This window comes from Sminthopsis crassicaudata, chromosome 1 (assembly GCF_048593235.1).
Source record: "Sminthopsis crassicaudata isolate SCR6 chromosome 1, ASM4859323v1, whole genome shotgun sequence".
NCBI lineage: Eukaryota > Metazoa > Chordata > Mammalia > Dasyuromorphia > Dasyuridae > Sminthopsis > Sminthopsis crassicaudata.
The window spans coordinates 726907435-726922694 of NC_133617.1; the positions used below are offsets into that span (position 1 = coordinate 726907435).

The 15260-nt window shown below is 36.1% G+C and overlaps 1 protein-coding gene across 1 annotated transcript in view; it reads left to right on the plus strand.

The window, feature by feature from the left end:
• Positions 1 to 5535: 5535 nt before the first annotated feature.
• SUCLG2 (succinate-CoA ligase GDP-forming subunit beta) overlaps positions 5536 to 15260 on the plus strand; it is a 586130-nt gene continuing 576405 nt past the window's right edge. The window contains exon 1 of the mRNA XM_074284147.1: positions 5536 to 5554. The gene's annotated coding sequence lies outside the window, so the exon portion shown is untranslated. The remainder of the gene's footprint in view (positions 5555 to 15260) is intronic.

Consider the following 15260-nt stretch of genomic DNA (forward strand, 5'->3'; position numbering starts at 1 on the left):
CCTTTGTCAGAACCTTTGTTTTTAAAAATATTTTCCCAATTTGTTACTTCCCTTCTAATCTTGTTTGCATTAGTATTATTTGTACAGAAACTTTTTAGTTTGATGTAATCAAAATCTTCTATTTTGTGATCAATAATGATCTCTAGTTCTCCTCTGGTCATAAATTCCTTCCTCCTCCACAAGTCTGAGAGGTAGATTATCCTCTGTTCCTCTAATCTATTTATTATCTCCCTCTTTATGCCTAAATCATGGACCCATTTTGATCTTATCTTGGTATATGGTGTTAAGTGTGGATCCATATCTAATTTCTGCCATACTAATTTCCAGTTTTCCCAACAGTTTTTTCCGAATAATGAATTTTTATCCCTAATGTTGGAATCTTTGGGTTTGTCAAAGATTAGGTTGCTATAGATGTACCCTTTTTTGTCCTTTGTATCTAATCTGTTCCACTGATCTACCGGTCTATTTCTTAGCCAATACCAAATGGTTTTGGTGACTGCTGCTATATAATATAGCTTTAGATCAGGTACACTTAGACCACCTTCCTCTGAGTTTTTTTTCATTAGTTCCCTTGCAATTCTTGACCTTTTATTCTTCCATATGAATTTTGTTGTTATTTTTTCTAGGTCATTAAAATAGTTTCTTGGGAGTCTGATTGGTATAGCACTAAATAAATAGATTAGTTTGGGGAGTATTGTCATCTTTATTATATTCGCTCGGCCTATCCAAGAGCACTGAATGTCTTTCCAATTATTTAAATCTGATTTTATTTTTGTGGCAAGTGTTTTGTAATTTTTCTCATATAATTCCTGACTTTTCTTTGGTAGATGGATTCCCAAATATTTTATACTCTCAACATTTGTTTGGAATGGAATTTCTCTTTGTATCTCTTGCTGTTGCATTTTGTTAGTGATATATAAAAATGCCGAGGATTTATGTGGATTTATTTTGTATCCTGCCACTTTGCTGAAATTTTGAATTATTTCTAGTAGCTTTTTAGCAGAGTCTTTGGGGTTCTCTAAGTATACCATCATGTCATCTGCAAAAAGTGATAGTTTAATTTCCTCATTTCCTACTCTAATTCCTTGAATCTCTTTCTCGGCTCTTATTGCCGAGGCTAGCGTTTCTAGTACTATATTGAATAGTAATGGTGATAGTGGGCAACCTTGTTTCACTCCTGATCTTACTGGGAAAGGTTGCAGTTTATTTCTATTGCATATTATGCTTACTGACGGTCTTAAATATATACTCCTGATTATTCTAAGGAATAATCCATTTATTCCTATACTCTCAAGAGTTTTTAGTAGGAATGGATGTTGGATTTTGTCAAATGCTTTTTCTGCATCTATTGAGATGATCATATGGTTCTTATTAATTTGATTATTAATATGGTCAATTATATTAATAGTTTTCCTAATATTAAACCAGCCCTGCATTCCTGGAATAAATCCTACTTGATCATAGTGTATTATCTTGGAGATGATTTTCTGAAGTCTTTTTGCTAATATCTTATTTAAGATTTTAGCATCAATATTCATTAAGGAGATTGGTCTATAATTTTCTTTCTCAGTTTTCGATCTACCAGGTTTAGGTATCAGTACCATGTCTGTGTCATAAAAGGAATTTGGTAGGACTCCTTCATCCCCTATTTTTTCAAATAATTTATATAACATTGGGGCTAATTGTTCTTTAAATGTTTGGTAGAATTCACATGTGAATCCATCTGGCCCTGGGGATTTTTTCCTGGGGAGTTGATTAATAGCTTGTTCTATTTCTTTTTCTGAAATGGGACTATTTAAGCAATTTATCTCCTCCTCTGTTAATCTAGGGAGCCTATATTTTTGGAGGAAGTCATCCATTTCACTTAAGTTATCAAATTTATTGGCATAAAGTTGGGCAAAGTAACTCCTTATTATTTCTCTAATTTCCTCTTCATTGGTGGAAAGATCCCCCTTTTCATTTGTAAGGCTATCAATTTGATTTTCCTCTTTCTTTTTTTTTGATCAAATTTACCAAAGGTTTATCTATTTTATTGGCTTTTTCATAAAACCAACTCTTGGTTTTATTTATTAATTCAATAGTTTTTTTACTTTCAATTTTATTGATTTCTCCTTTTAATTTTTGTATTTCGAGTTTAATTTTTGGTTGGGGGTTTATAATTTGGTCTTTTTCTAGCCTTTTAAGTTGTAAGCCCAATTCGTTAATCTTCTCTTTCTCAATTTTCTTCAAATAAGCCTCTAAAGATATAAAATTTCCCCTTATTACCGCTTTAGCTGCATCCCAAAGATTTTGATATGATGTCTCATCATTATCATTATCTTGGGTGAAATTGTTAATTGTTTCTATAATTTGCTCTTTCACCCAGTCATTCTTTAAGATGAGATTATTCAGTTTCCAATTACTTTTTGGTCTATTTACCCCTAACTTTTTACTGAATGTAGCTTTTATTGCATTGTGATCTGAGAAGAAGGCATTTATTATTTCTGCCTTCCTACATTTAATTTTGAGATCTTTATGTCCTAGTATATGGTCAATTTTTGTATAGGATCCATGAACTGCTGAGAAGAAAGTATATTCCTTCCTATTGCCATTCAGTTTTCTCCAAAGGTCTATCATACCTAGTTTTTCTAATGTTCTATTTACTTTTTTAATTTCTTTCTTCTTTGTTTTGTGGTTTGATTTGTCTAAATCTGAGAGTGCAAGGTTGAGATCTCCCACTATTATAGTTTTACTGTCTATTTCTTCTTGCAGTTCTCTTAACTTTTCCTTTAGAAAGTTAGATGCTATACCACTTGGTGCATATATGTTTAGTATTGATATGGCTTCATTATTTATGCTACCTTTCAGCAGGATATAGTTTCCTTCCTTATCTTTTTTAATGAGATCTACTTCTGCTTTTGCTTGATCTGAGATAAGGATAGCTACCCCTGCTTTTTTGGCTTTACCTGAAGCATAATAGGCTCTGTTCCAACCTTTTACCTTTACTCTGTATGTATCTCCCTGCTTTAAGTGTGTTTCCTGTAGGCAACATATTGTAGGGTTCTGCTTTTTGATCCAATCTACTATCCGTCTCCGTTTGATGGGATCGTTCATCCCATTTACATTTACAGTTAAAATTACTAATTCTGTATTTCCTGCCATCGTATTATCCCCAGATTATGCTTTTTTCCCTTGACCCCCCTGATCCCCCTCCCCGATATTTAATTTACAGACCCCCCTTGTGACGCGCAACCCTCCCTCTTTTTTTTTTTTTTAGGATCCCTCCCCCCTCCCTCCAAGTCCCTTCACTTATTCTCCTTTTCCTTTTCCCTTTTCCTCTCCCCCCTTTTAATGAGGTGAGAGAAAATTCTCTCAAAAACAAATATGTTAATTATTTACTCTTTGAGCCTCTTCTGATGAGAGTAAGATTCACACAATGATTCTTCCCCTCACTAAGTTCCCTCAGATATGGTGTATTTTCTATGTCTCTTCCTGGGATGTAGTTTCCCTCTTTTTATCACTCCTTCCCCTTTTTCTGAACCGACCTCCTTCCCTTTACTACACCCCCCTTTTTTTCTTTTATATCAGTAAAATCAAATTATCCTTGAGTATTTTTTATATACCCACAACAGAGTTACAGTTCTCAAGGGTTCTGTGTACCTTTTTCTGTTTCTCTTCAGTCTTGTGGATGTAGATCAAATTTTTTGTTTAAGTCTGGTTTTTTTCTTAGAAACATATAGAATTCCTCTGTTTCATTGAATGACCATCTTCTTCCATGGAAAAAGATGCTAAACTTAGCTGGGTAGTTCATTCTTGGTTGCAGTCCTTGATCTTTTGCCTTACGGAATATCAGGTTCCAGGCCCTTCTATCTTTTAATGTGGAGGCAGCCAGATCTTGGGTGACCCTTATTGTGGCACCTTGGTATTTAAATTGTTTTTTTCTAGCTGCTTGCAGGATTTTCTCCTTTGTGTGGTAATTCTGCAGCTTAGCCACAATATTCCGTGGTGTTCTTTTTTTAGGGTCTATTTCAGAAGGAGTTCGATGAATTCTTTCCACATCTACTTTCCCTTCTGTTTCTATTATCTCTGGACAGTTCTCTTTGATAATTTCCTGTAAAATAGAATCTAGGCTCTTTTTTTGGTCATAGTTTTCTGGAAGTCCAATAATCCGCAGATTATCTCTCCTAGATCTATTTTCCAAGTCTATAGATTTTCCCAGTAAGTATTTGACGTTGTTCTCCAGCTTCTCATTTTTTTTGTTTTGTTTGACTGATTCTTGGGTTCTCTGTGAATCATTCATTTCTATTTGTTCCATCCTGACTTTTAAGGAGTTATTTTCTTCTTTCACAGTTTTTAGTTCTTTTTGTAAATGCCCAATTTCGTTTTTAAATGAATTATTTTGCTCTATTGAATTTTTTTCCATTTCCCTAATTTTTTTTTTTTGAGAATTATTTTCTTTTTCCAATTCAGAAATTCTATTTTCTTGAGACTTTTTTATCTTTTCCAATTCAGAAATCCTACTTTCCTGTGTTTTTTTAACCTTTTCTAATTCACTAATTTTGTTTCCCTGCATCTCCTGTGAATTCTTTATTTTTTCCAACTCCAATTTCAGGACGTTGTTATTTTCTATCATAACTTCCCTTTCTTTTCCCCATTTTTCTTCGATCTCCCTCAATTTTTTAAGAGCTTCTTCTAGGAGAGAGTTATGTGATGGGGCGCAGGAATCGTTCCCCTTTAGGTTGTTATCTTCTGAATCTTTGCTGTTAACTTCCTCGGGGTTGGATACCCGCTCTTTCTCTGTATAGAAGGAATCTATAGTTTTTCTAGCTTTTTTGCTCATACTTAAAAAATGTTTTGGGGTCTGTCCCTGGGGTAGGAAATTATTTACTTCTTTACCAGCTTCCTCCCAGACCGGATGGATGCAGCGGCCCCTGCGCCTGCGCTAAGAGAGAGCTCTGGGAGAGAGTTCCCCACCCCCTCCCTGGAAGTGCCTCAGAGGTGATTAGCACTACTGTGCTTCAAGGGCGTAGAATAGTGAAGACAGCACGAAGCCCAGCCTATGTGTCCGGGTGGGGAGTGGATGTCTGCAGCAGGTGACGTGAGAAGCCCCTGCGCTCAAACTGGAAGTGTCTGCCAGAAACCGCGGTCCCTAGTTCAAAGGTTCCGCTTCTCTGGGACTTCCTGGAGCTGAGTTCCACTCCCTCCAGCTAAGCTAGGCAGTGTGTGTTGCCTTGGGCCGTATCCAACCACTTGTCAGTCTCTTAACTATTCTCAGGAGGTAGCTGAGGCCACACCCCCTGGTGCCGATTCTCTGCTGAGTCACCCCCCAGGATCGGGGAAAATCTAATCTGAGTTTTAAAATATTTTGGCTTTCTCTTCTGAACTGCTAAATAATTAGCAGAGAAGAGCTAACAGCCTGTGCCAGATTCCTTTACCTCAGTGGCTTCTCTGATCCCAGAGCCCTTCCCAGCGCAATGGGCGCAGTGTGCCCCTACCCCACCGTCTGTGCTGGTCTTTCTTATTCCTCCCCTGAGAACTGACCTTTCCTGTTGAAACTCCAGATTCTCTTCAGCTGGTAAGTCGTGCTTCCAGTCCTTGTGGTATCTATCAGTCCTGAGCTAATTTTGAGACTTAATTTATCTAATTGGTTGTGAGGGAGTGAGGATGTTCACTGAGTCGTGTGTTTCTTCTCCGCCATCTTGGCTCCGCCCCCAAAACAAAGCATTTTTAAGAGAACAGTCACAGCAGGAAAGAAGGTCATGGGAAAAAGTACAATGAATTCTCAGAATAAGTTTCCCCAACAAGGGTGAAAAACAGTCTCTTAAATGTGAGCATAAGTTTTGTGATGGCAAGCGGTAAACCTCCAGCTGTAGATAACCTTGCTGGTTCCAATTCAGCCTTTATAAATGTTAAAAACTCATCAAGTTTCACGCATATTAAATTAACAAAGAAGAACAAAATCGGTCATGATTGAGTGTGTGCTTATGTGTTTCTGTTTGTATGTGCATGAACATACATGCTTGAGGGCACATTGGAGTAAGGAAATCTGTGTATAAGCCTGGTAGAAAAAGATAGAGCATTAGTTTTATGCCATTCTATATACCTGAATTTTGATACTGCTAGAAACCAAGTGTACTAGAAAGCCCTAAAAAGCAAGTTTTCAGCAGTAGCCAACTGAATTTTTGATTGCTGATTCAAAATGTACTACTCTGCTTTCTCACCAAAAGACTCATTTATCTTGGTCACAGAAAGCAACTCCCCTGACACATGGAAAGGACTGCTCCTAGGTGTTAAGGCCCTCCCACCATTTTTATTTTTGCTGAGGCAATTGGTATTAAGTGACTTTCCCAGGGTCACACAGCCAGGAAATGTTAAGAATTTGAGGCTGATTGGTGGGAAATACTATTTCAGACAAAAATATGCTCTTTGGAAAAGGCTGAGAGGGGATGAACTGCATAGAGGAAAGGGTTTAACTATGGTCCCTAATGCTGGAAGAAGTTGACTAAGGTATAGAAAGAGACAAGCAAAGGTAATTCATCTCAAGCATCTTTGCCCAAAAATTTGGAACCGAGATTATTAGAACTGATGTGTAGTATGTTAGAAAGCCAACAAGAGCTTTAGTGAGGGAAACAATGGTATAATTCTCTGGAAGGTCCAAATATATAGAGCTAATCTAGGTAATCTAGTAATCTAGGTGTAATATAGTAGTAATTTAGGTGACAGTTTCCTAGTATACAGACAAGACCTGCAGCAATAGAATCAAATAATTTCCACCCTGGCAAGTTATTACACTAAATAAATTTCAAGTCCAAAAAGCAGAGATTGTTGGAAGTTACTTATAAACAGTTACTTATAGAAAGTCCCAAATTTATAAGGCATCTTAAAGCAAGAATCTATTTTAATTTTCATTTTACAAATGGAGAACCTGAAGTCTAAAAGAAACTAAATTAGTAGCCAAGACAACAGACATGATAAGCAATACATTAAGGATTCTTTTTTTAATTTTATTTTTCATTATAGGTTTTTATTTACAAAACATATGCATGAGTGATTTTTCAACATTAATCCTTGCAAAAACTTCTGTTCCAACTTTTCTCCTCTTTCCCTCCACCCCTTCCCCATATGGCAGGTAGTGTCATACATGTTAAATATGTTAACGTATGTGTTAAATACAATATATGTACACATATTTATACAGTTATCTTGTTGCCCAGGAAAGATCAGATTTAGAAAGAAGGTAAAAATAACCTGAGAAGGAAAAAAACAAAAATGCAAGCAAACAGTAACAGAAAGAGTGGAAATATTATGTTGTGGTCCATACTCATTTCCCAGTGTTCTTTCATTGGGTATCGCTGATTTTGTTCATTACAGATCAATTGGAATTCATTTGGATCCTCTCATTGTTGAAGAGAGCCACGTCCATCAGAATTGATCATCATGTAGTATTGTTGTTGAAGTGTTTAATGATCTCCTGATTACATTAAGGATTCTAACCTAGTCTTCTGACTTCAAACATATCATTTTTCAGGAAAATATAGGAAATCATGTGCAGAAAGAAGTAACAAGGTTAGTCCACTATATGATATATAGAAGAGACATTAGAATTGAGTCCAACTTGTCCACAAGTGATAAATGATACAGGCTGGAGTTGAATCTTGGTCCTCTCATTCCAAAGCTAGTATTCTTCCCATTATAACACATATGCCTAATAACTAATTGGCAAATAGGAAATGACAATGCTAGTTTGATGATCATTCCAAATTTATTTACCTGAGATGATGAGTCTTAGTGATTAGCCATATGGTAGATGATTGAGAAGAGAAGATCATTCTCAAAGAAAGATAAGCAAATCCATTTTTGCCAAGGTCAACATTACTATATGATAGTAGACCTAGTCTGTGGCATTTTATAGACAAAAAGTTTGTGTAAATTAACCAACTACATGAATTTGGCAACAGACAACTTTCTATACATAATCTAGTCAATTCAAGTCAAGTCAATTCATACAGCATTAAGCTCTTCCTATCAAAGACATGCTAAGCTTTATGTATATAAGTACACAATAATAAAAAAGCAATATTTGACCTCGAAGAAATTACATTTTAATAAAAAAACAAGTAAACATGTATACAGGTAAATAGAATATTTGCATAAAGTATTTGCATAAAGTATAAAGCACAATAACTCCTGGAGTGCTCAGATTTGAGCTGAGACATGAAGGGAGTCAAAAACATAGCAGTACAACTACTAATTACTATCTCTGTATATTGCTTTAAAAAGTCAAAAGCATTTTACCAAATACACACACACACACACACACACACACACACACACACACACACACACACACATATATATATGTATGTATATATATGTATCCTTGAGAAAAAAAAAAAGTACCAGATAGAGTTAGACATTTATGTCCATAGAATGAATTATTTTAGGTATCACCAACATAGAATTGAGATGAGGCATTCTGGGGGACAAGACTTTCTCACCCCATTGAGAACTAATCTTTACTTCTCTCAGCTTTGGATGAATGAGACCAGCTAATTAGCCTTTCCATTGGGTCATTAATTCTAATCAAAGAAGTCAACAGTGTCAAAAATACATTTTTCTTCCAAAGAAACAGCATCATTTCTGATATTTTCCATGAAAAGTTCTATAGCTGAAAAATGTCTCTTAAATAGTTCCTTTCAATACAGGTACAGTATATGATTTTTGTGGTCTTCTTACTTTCAGTGAATTTTCTTAAATAATTATGGATTAAATTCATCAAAGTCTTATGACATAATTCCATCTACTTTTTGTGCATTGTATAAGTTAGGATATGAACTTATGATCAATAAATTACCAGTTGCAAAAGATCACATATATTTTAGAACAAGGCTTAGAATATAGAATCATTGTTTCCTATTCTACCCCTTAACTTTCTATCATCCAATTAGTTGCATAGGTTTGGGGATTCTTCCTATGCACATCTGAGATGTGTACTTTTCTCTCTACTTGCATGACTCTCATTACCCATTCACTAGCATGTCATAATATAATCCTAACTAACTCCCTTTCTTCCAGGAATAAAACCATGTAGCTCTTTGTAATCACCATTTTCTTTTTCTTTTCTTTTCTTTTTTTTAAATATATTTTCTAGTCATTACTTTAATGATCAGTTCAAAGATTTTCCCAGGAATATAAATCAAGCTCATAAGCTATTAAGATTCTGCTTTTTTTTTCCTTTTTCATTCCATTCCATTCTTTCCTTCCTTCCTTCCTTCCTTCCTTCCTTCCTTCCTTCCTTCCTTCCTTCCTTCCTTCCTTCCTTCCTTCCTTCCTTCCTTCTTCCCTCTCTTCCTTCCTTCCTCCCTCCCTTCCTCATTTCCTTCTTTCCTCCCCCTATTTTGAAAATTGGAGCAGTATTTGACCTTCTTCAAAATTGGGATTCCCATTAGGTTTTCCCTGGCTTCTCCAGGATGTGAAAGGATAGTCAGTAGAAGATCTAGGATTTGAACCCAAGTCTTCAGTGCTATTCCAGAATGCTCCCATTATCACTTCAATTTTGATCCATCTTATCAAATGATGGATCATTTTTATGAATTTTAACACATTTAGCATAGTAACACATAGTAAGTGTGTATAGAAAAGGACCCTCCTCCCTTTTGCCTGCTTCCTTTCCCTTCTTACCTTCCCCCATTATCTATGTGCCATGCTGATTTTTCTGCCTGCTGACCTGGCCTGGTTTCTATTGCTAATTCATCACTGCCTGCCACGTTCAAAGGCCATACATAACCTTGTACCAGTGGATATTGGATGGCATTTAAGTTGAGAATTAAGGGAAAGAGGAACTTTAGTGGGTGTATCGAGGGGGAAGGGAATGTTTCAGAAAGATCAAAACAGCAGAGGCACAAAATTACTGGATAGGTTTGAGAAGCAAAGAAATGTCCAGTTTGGCTGAAGTGTAGAGTACATGTAGGTGAATACTTTGAAATAAATCTGAAAGAGTTTGTTTTCAATATGATATTAAATATATTCACCCAGACTAGAATATATTGACATACCAATTTCTTGTCTGCCTCTGAGTCGTCCATATTCATAGACTGAAGCAAAATCATAAACAAGTATGGAATTTCTCCACTGTTGACTAGACAGCTCTAGTAAGCTTTGGGTTCCCGTACTTTTTCTCAGAGCCACGTCTATTATTAATGTTGTTTTATTTATTCTATTAAGAAAAAAGTAAAGAGCCTTCTACTCTAAATGTTTACATCATCCCAGAGTTGGCAGTTATGCCTACTGAGCTGGGGGATTCAAGATTAGATACAAGATTTCAGACCTTGATCAGGAAGGACTGAATAAGAGCTATGTCTTAAGCAGGAGATATGGGGATGGAGAAGTAATTCTTATAGTTTTGATCCCCCTCTTCCATTGCCCCATCTCCAAGGTAGTTCACCTCTGTCCAAAACAAGCAGGAGAAATTTTCAAAATCTCCTTTTCTTTCCCCAACACCCTTAAAAATTCAACAATTTCAATTCAGCAGATATTGAGTGTCTACCATATGCTTGCATACAGATGCTAGATAAATATAATGGACAGTTAGGTGGCACACAGTGGATAGAATAGATAGAAGTCAGGAAGACTCATCATTCTGAGTTCAAATTTGGCCTCAAACATTTACTAACTGTGTGACTCTGGGCAAGCCTTTTTGCCTTCTTTGCTCAATTCTTCATCTGTAAAATGAGCTGAAGAAGGAAACAGCTTCAGTAACTTTTCTTTTCATAAAAACTTGAAATGGAGTCATGAAAAGTCAGGCATGACTTAAATGACTGGACAAAAGAAAGATGTAACAGCTACAAAAGAAATCAAGGAAAAATCAAGAAGAGAGAGAATATTATATTGGAGGAACTTTGATTATTGGGAAGAGAGAGGAAGAATGAAGAGGGAAAAGAATAAGGGAAACAGAAAACCAGAAAGACAAGAGGGAGGGAAATACAGGCAGAAGGAAAAAGGGAAAGATGGTGAGAAAGAGGCAGAAGGACAAAGGAAGAGAAAGCATTTATTAAATGTATACTATTATAAAAACAGTCTGTGATAAGTGGTGATATGAATATAAACAAGGAAGATAATCTCTACCCTCAAGAATTTTATATTCTGGTGGGAGAAGAAATGGGGGGCAGGCGGAACTAGACACATAGGTTGGAACCAATGGGTAGAAGGTGAGGCGAAAGCTCCCCTATTATAAACTAGGGTGACATACTGAAGAATCCAAGTTTCTGTTGGTAAATGATGACAAATGAATGCTGAAGTCATTACAGCATAATTCACAAAGTAATTTCTATTGAGAAAGAAGTAGAGATGATGGTCAGATTAAAAATAGAATTTTTGAAGCTTCATGATTGAAAAATGGTTACCTTCATGGTAAAGGATGGCAGATCAATTTGAAAGGTCATCTAGAAGTCAAAGTTGGCGTTCTCTTGCAGTTGGTGAAGGAAGAAGATTATTATGGAAATAAGACTAGACAAATAGTTTTCCCACAAGTTATGGGGGACCTCAAATAAAAGACAAAGTAAAAAAAAATCTATTATATTAGAGAGAGAATGGTTTTGCCTAAAATGTGTGAACCAGAGAGTAATATGGTCAAACATTTAGTTTTTGGGAATTGTGTATAAGGAAGAGACTAAAAATAGAAAATGCAAATAGTAGGCAATAGGACAAGGAATAGAGCCTTTGAAATAATTTTGCTTTTCTACTTCACACTATCCATTACCCCCTTAATTTCAGCCTTATCTCACAAGTGAAGTTTGAAATTCTCCCTTTCTTAACATAATTATCACCTAGTATAACTACACTTTAGCAAATTACCCATATACCCACCACATTTATTAGTTTAGTTTTTATTGACTTGAATCCACAACACCTTAAAAACACATTTTTTTTCTTCAGGCCTTATGATATTACATCTACTTAACTTTTTCCACGTGGGAAGGCAAGGTATCAATTGCCATTGGGTGATAGTGAGTAAGGGAGATATCAAAGGAGCAAATAAATAGAACTGAATTAAAACCAACTAGCATTTATTAAGTGTCTCAAAGAGTTTATATTTTGCTGGGAAGCAGAATTCAAGAAGAGCAGCTAGGTGACACAGTGAATAGAGTACTAGGCCTGAAGTCAGGAGTTCAAATCTGGCCTCAGACACTTACTAGCTTGAATGACCCTGGGCAAGTCACTTATCCTATTTACCTCAGTCATTCATTTGTAAAATGAGCTGGAGAAAGAAATGGCAATTCACTCCAGTATCTTTCTCCAGAAAACTCCAAATTGTTTCAAAATCAGACGCCAATATCATTTGATAGAAGAATGAACAATAAAAAAAGTCTGTGCTTTGCAGATTCAGTCCAGTAAGTGTTCATTAACTATCTAGGTTTACTTCAGATTTCAGTTATTGGAGGAACTCCAAAAGCATGGAGATAGATCCCATATCCTTCTGAATCACATGGGAAGAAATAGAGTGAAGACAAAATTTTAGCATTGTAGTTCAACTTGGAAGGGATCTGAAAGATCACAGTCTAAGAATTTTTAAAATGTGGAATATGAAGTCGAAGAAGTATGATGATTTGGCTAAATTGATACAAAAAGTAACCAGCAATTTTACAATAAACATTTATTAAATCCCTATCATGTGCTAAATATTGTGCTAAACTCTCATTACTCTCAGAGTTTGTAGTCTGGGAAAGACTGTAGGAAAACACTGATATGCAAAGAAAACTAGAATAGGTTAAATTGGAAATATTGAAGAGAGGGAATGTCTAACTCTATCATGCTACAATTTTGTCTTTGTCTTCAGTCTATATTTCCCCCTATGTTACTCAGATACTCAGAAAGATCTAGGATCTATTTCAGTGATTCAAGAGTTCCTTCAATAACTCAGATCACAAATAGGTGGTTAAGAAACATTGGCTGGATTGAAGCTGTTAAGCATTGAATTCTTTGTTGTTGTTCAACCATTGCAATTGTGTCTGATTCTGAACCCATTTGGGGTGTTCTTGATAATGATACTGGAGTGGTTTGCCATGATTTTGAGAAAGACAGTACAAAAATCACTACGAGAAAAGAGGAAAAAGGAGGGGAGGAAGAGAACAGGGGAAGAAAGGGGGAGAAAGGAAAGTAGGAGAGGGTGAGGAGAAGGGAGAGGAGGGGAGGAAAAAAGGAGAATAAAAGAGAGGGAAGAAGAGGAGAGGAAAGAAGAAAGGAGGAAAGAAAGCAAACAGAGGTGTAGATAGGGAAAAGAGAGGGAGAGAGATTATGTTCCTTTACAAAGACAGGAAAGTTAGAAATGTCATATTTGGATAACAGCAAGGAAACCTGGCAAGAACATAAAATGAATGAAATAATATCCACAGGAGATAAAGATTATTCTTCCTGGATACATTGTAATCATCTCTACAAGCTATAAAGACAAATAGTTGGATACTTCTAGTTTTCTCTATCTGATGCCATTTAGCAAGCATTTATTTAAGCATCTAGCATGTGCAAGATGCTAAGAATAAAGAGGCAATATATATATATATATATATATATATATATATATATATATATATATATATATATTTGTCCCAAGGGAGTTTGCATTCTACATGGAAATGCAGCATTTATAAGGTAATTAAGTACAATAATTAACTGTTTATTAAGTACCTACTATGTGCTAAACCCTGAGTTAGATATTATAGATATAGAGGCAAAAAGTCCCTAACCTTAAGGAGCTGCCTTTCTTATATTATATGTTCTCATAAAGTAGAATATACTTTTGTATCCCTGAGAATAAAGCTAACATATATTTGGAAAGAAACTGGGGGCAGAAGGTATAGGAAGAGAGGGAAAAAAGCCTGAATCTTTTGGAGATGGGCAACATGTTTGATCACAGGGAAAAAAGCAATATTTTATGTAACCATAAAATGTTAACATGTGTAAAATATTAATACAGTGTTTATATCCTGCTTTCTTCCAGGAACTGAAAGAATTTAATAGAGCTCATTAATTCTTTCACTTTTTCATTGAGGGAGAGAGCCAGAACGATCATCCTTGTATTAAGCATAAGGAAATGTGAACAGAGCCCAGAAAGCTTGTCAGAGTGGAAATCCTGCTTCCAAATCCTATCCAAGTCATATCTCCTGTAACTTTAAGAAGAGCTTCTGTAGGATGACTAACCTAAATCAGGTCATCTATGTGAGACTTAAACATCAATAGGTCTGGAGCTAGAAAGGACATTAGGGACATTTAATCCAAATTCCTCATTTTTATAAATCAGGAAACTGAAACCCAGAGACCTAAAGGGCTGGAAATAAATGATAGAATGTGATTCCAAATTGATGTCATAGGATTATAAATTTAGGGCTAGAAGTGGCCTCAGAGGCCATATAGTATTTTGGGCTATATAGTTCAATTCCCCTCCTTTTCCTTGTAAGGAAATCATGGTCGAGGGAATTCCAATGCTTGCCAGATGTCAGGCAGGTGATCAACTGCATTGCCAGTGTTCTTCTTCTCATTGTACCCCATTAAAATTTGTTAAATTGCTACTTAATAATTTGTAAAGATATCAAAGTAAGTGTCTGTGCCCTAGAAAATGGGTCTTTTAAAATAGCCTGCCCCTTGTATACATGCCACTTTTCATTATAAAATAGCAGCCTATCTACTAGATAGAGCAAAAACCTGAATTCAAATCCAGCATCAAACACTTGTTAATTGTGTGACTCTGGGACAGTCACTCAACCAGTGCTTGTCGAAATCAACTGGAGAAGGAAATGACAAAACCCTTCAATACATTTTTCAGGAAAACCCCATAAACAGCACGGTCCATTGTTGGGACCCTGGATCTCTTAGAATCAGCCAGAGTCAGGATAATTAAAAGTCTTTATTCTTGGTCTTTTGTGGTCACAGTCAGGGGATTAGATCTAGCAATCTCCACACCTCCTTCCTCTCTCTCCACTTCCAAGAGAATGAATCAATCTCCTCCTCCTCCTCCACCCACTCATGTCACTTCCCCTTCTTTGTCCACACCCACCAATCGAGCCCACACAGAAGAGTTAAGTAGGTTCACCCTCCAAACATGTGGCAGTAGAGAATTGTCCAATTGGTGTTTAGCCTCATGTGCTAGATTACCTTTCATCTGTTCAGTTCTAGCCCTCTACAGTACATGGTATCATGAAGAGGAAGACACAAGTCAATGACTGAATAGCAACAAAAGCCCACTAATGACCTCCATCTTCAATAAGGGCTCATGATAATGTCACAAT